General features: G+C 39.6%; 1 non-coding gene across 1 annotated transcript; it reads left to right on the top strand.

Moving 5' to 3' along the window:
- Nucleotides 1-2,171: 2,171 nt before the first annotated feature.
- On the top strand, nucleotides 2,172-2,245 carry TRNAV-AAC. The gene has a single exon. It is a non-coding gene; the product is annotated as a tRNA-Val (tRNA).
- The last annotated feature ends 2,209 nt before the right edge of the window (nucleotides 2,246-4,454 follow it).

A 4,454-nucleotide genomic window follows, 5' to 3' on the forward strand; every position in this document is an offset into this window, starting at 1 on the left:
CCTGAGTAACATTATCTGTCTCTTGTTTGTCCATAGCATTTTAATTTTGTTCTTTTTGCTCTTAACAAGTCAAAATGGAATCAAATATTAAACGGCTCATAAACGGACTATAAAAATCATTATCGATTGATCACAATATTCGATTAGTCCTAGCGAGATGACTGCTGAACCACTACCTTGCACCATAAACGCTCGAATATTAATTAATCAATGTTTGAGCCCAATTAAAGTCTGAGGCTTCTCCAACCTCATTTTTATTTTTATTTTTTTATCTTTTTTGGCTTTTAAGAATACCTGTTTTTTTTTTTTTTTGGGGTAATGTGTAGGAATACTTTTCAAGGCACTCTAAATGGCAGTGGATGGGACATGTGTCCACTGTGGAGTCTACATAAAACAGAACCTTTGTTAGTTAAAAAGCCACTCTAAAACAATCATACCAAAACGTTCAATTTGGATCCTCTACTGCCAAGCTGCCTGACATGATTTTGCTGTCGAGACATGGTGTTGCATGCAATGTCTACCTTACCCCTGTCCAAGCGCCTTGTCCGAGTGAGGGTAAGGCGATCATTGCACGCAACACCATGTCTGGGCAGCACGGTCCTGTCGGGCAGCTCGGCAATAGAGGATCTGGATCCCAAAACTTTGCCATCTAAAATGCTAACTCCCTACCAACTTGATCCCAAATGAAAGTTGTAAAAATGAGGTCGGCAAAACTGTTTTTCTTCTTCATTTTCCTAATAACCAGGAAACAACAAATATGTAGATAATTAATGGATAGTTGTATCATCGATAACCAGCTTTTTCGCATCATCCAACATGGTAAACAAGCCAGTTTTTTAGCTGATGGAGCAATATATAGCACTAGGGCCAGAGCAATGGCAGGCGGCAACAAGTACTACTCCTAGAGTCAAGCTAAAGCAGCAGCGAACACTGTGGAGGCAGGTTACTTTAGCACCGGAGAAAATGATGAAAAACCCTAAACCCAGAAAAGGAGCGGCCGGCAACAAGAAGATGGCAAATATGAATTGCACATGGCTGCACCAGAAAAAGAATGTGGTGTACACATGGCTTCTGAATTACAAGCTTCAAGAATCCATATAGGGATAATGATCGCAAAATCCTACACGTTAAGGACCGTCCTTTTCTGGCAAGGAAGTCAGCCAAGCTGTTTCTTTTCTTCCGAACAAAAACAAACATGATAACAATATCCTATCCATGAATGATTCTTGGATGAACTGAATACCTCATTTGTAGCTGCAGAATTTGATGAGTCTGTCTTTTAGTTTTTCATTGGAGTTGAATTGTGGGTTTTAATCCTCTCCAATTCCCTGAATTGTGCAGTGCCTTAGTTCGGGCTGGAGATGCTGACACATGGCAGCTCGGATGTATATTGAGATGGGGACAATAAAAACTATTCGAGGTGATTTTTTTCTGAGTACGAATTGCAACCACAAATCCTCGTGGGCTACATGGAACTCAAATTTTCTTAAAATAAAGGGAAAATTACGTTTATCATCCTTGTAGTTTGAAAAAATTACACCGATTCCCTTAAAATTACGCCTACCACCTCTCCAAAAGGGAGGTGATTGTAATTTTGAGGGGGATTAATGTAATTTTTTCAAACTACAAGGGGTTTTTTTTGTAATTTTTCCTATAAAATAAAAGAAAAAAGGAAAAAAAAATTTCTGGTTTTTGAAGACCCATCTAATGCTTCTTGGTCTTGATATCACTTGGTATTAGGGAAGCTTCCACATGCTAAAGTTGTTCGTGACATGCTTTTTCACTTGGTAGGTGATGAATCGAACATTGCTCTTTGGTTCAATAAGTGACACTCTTGTGGGATTCTAATTGAAAGTTTTGGCCAAAGGATTGAGGATGATTCTAGGCTCTCCCATGATGCTGAAGTCCGCAGTTTTATTACTAACAAAAGAAAGAAAAAAAAACCCTAGCCAACTCTTTTGATCTCATCAAGGTTTGGAGTCGATTAAAGGAGGTTGAAATATGCCCCTAGTCTAGGAAGGAGATTATTTCGACTCCTTTCATTAGACAATAGAACCATACAACAATTCAAATATAAATAACAACTCCTTGAGGTTGAGTTTGATCCGACTTGGCTGAATTCCTCTTGTGTAGGTTCAATATTATTAAGTATGTTCAATCTCATCATCTGTGGTGTCGTGGTGTAGTTGGTTATCTCGTCAGTCTAACACACTGAAGGTCTCCGGTTCGAGTCCGGGCGACGCCAGGCTCCAATTTTATCATTTTGAAAGTTTTTTCCCTCCTCGGATTTTTCTCTCTTCTACTTTTTAATAACAACAGAGGCAAGAGCGGTTATCGTGGACTGTATACTTGACTGAACTCTTCTTCCTAACTTTATCCAAGGGCTTCTGCGTCTGCGTCAGAGAGATTTACAGAGAAAAATGGGTACAAAAGGCAGGCAAAAGAGATAACTGAGGAAGAAGGATAATGGGGGATTTGGCAGGAATCTAGAGGAAATCACGGTACCACTTAAAGGCTATCAGTGAGCCACCCCCATCTAGGGTTCCAACTTGGGACGCCATTATCCTCACGGCTGCAAGCCCCGAACAAGCCGCCCTCTACGAATGCCAGCTCCACACCATCACCCTCGCTGTCGTCGACCTGGATGGCGCTCGCATTGGTCTCCGGTGCTGCCACCCTTAATGCCATCGCTGCCCATATTGCGAACGTCTGTCTTGGCCCACGCCACAGGTATTCTCTCTGATTGCTTTGCATTATTGATTTCATGTGTAGTTTCACTGAGCACGATTTCAATCTGATGACTTTGAATCTCGAATCTCTTCGAGCAAAATTGTTTACAATCATAGGCCTGCACTGGCCAAACAAGCTCCTCCTCCATTACAGTGAAATATTTTATGAAAAATCGCTTTCAATTATCTTCTAATTATGCTTCTAACTTTCACTTTGCTGCTCTTGTGATGTTCTTCTTAAATAGTTTCTTGGCTTATAAGTTAGTTATTTACCAATCAAATAAGCACTATAAATTTAAACTGTACTCGCAAGGTATCTTATGCTCACTTAGTTGTCAAGGATCAGTAATCTTTTATGTTCCACTCTAAACTATTACACGTTTCATGATACTTTAGGGGCGACTCATATTCAGTCTGAACAACGCTTTGGGTTAAAAATTTCAGAGAACTTGATTATTACTCTGCAGGTTGTATTTAATTCTATACCACTAGTACTAATTGCTCTTGCAAATTCTTTACTTGAGTCAGAAGAAATGTTGTGAAATTGAAGTAACATGGTAGCATCACAACTGCAACTTATCAATCCAGTTCAGCTAGTGAAAAGGTTGAATAGGCTTGCTTGCCTTTGTTTTCATTCATTCCAATAAATAGAGTTTGACAATGGGTTACATTGGTAAGTTACATACAAGGAAAGGCTATGGGTTACATGGTAAGTTACCTACAAGAAAGGACTAGGAAAGGCAATGGTTACGTGGCAAGTTATATAAAGGACAGACTAGAAAAGGTGGGATACAACCAGAAAATATAACAGAGAATATTCCACAATCAATTGTGAGCTGGAGCATCTCGATCAACTGTGATCCCTATTACCCCCCGCAAGCTGAAAGAGGTGTAGCCATGTTAAGCTTGGAACTCAACGATAAAAATCCAGCAGAGGGCAAGGCCATGGTGAAGACATCTGCAAGTTGATGCTCACTAGGTACATAACAAGTATCTTTAAAACACGTTCACAAACATAGTGATAATAGTCCATGTCAACGTGATGTGTTTAAGCATGAAAGAATGGATTAGCAGCAAAAAAAGTAGCTGACAACTTATCGCAATAGAGAACCGGAGGGGAGTGAAGAAATAACCCAAAATCACAAAGAAGAGATTGAAGCCATGCTAAGTCTGCACCAGTAAGAGAAACACAGCGATATTTAGCCTCAATGCTGGACTTAGCAATGATGGATTGCTTCTTTGAACCTCAAGTGATTAAATTTGATCGAAGGAAATTACACATGTTAAGAGGTAGATTGTCAATCGTTGATAATCAGGGTCACTGGCTCAATCAGCATCACTAAGGCACAAAGAGAAAAATTCAAAGACCAAGTGAAAAGAACATGAAACAAAGTGCCTTTAAGATATCTCTTCTTCTTCACCAGTTCTGGTTCTCAAGTTCTTAAATTGTTACAAAACATTTTCTTTGGTTTGGTCTTACCAGTTTGGAACCTAGTAACCATCCTAGTAGGTAATAAAGTAGTGGGATACTGTTGAACTGATGGTTCAATCTGGTCAATTTCAGGAAAGGGCTCTTCGGTTTGTTCAGATTGAGGATCAGGTAATGAAATTGTATCAGGCTGCAATGGAAATTCTGGTTCAGGTATAGATGAAGTAATATTAGGTTCATGGCAGGTTCAGGTGATGGAGATGGTAAAGGAACCGTAGAAAGAAAGAATTTGTGGC

The sequence above is a fragment of the Telopea speciosissima genome, chromosome 5 (genome assembly GCF_018873765.1).
Source record: "Telopea speciosissima isolate NSW1024214 ecotype Mountain lineage chromosome 5, Tspe_v1, whole genome shotgun sequence".
Lineage (NCBI taxonomy): Eukaryota > Viridiplantae > Streptophyta > Magnoliopsida > Proteales > Proteaceae > Telopea > Telopea speciosissima.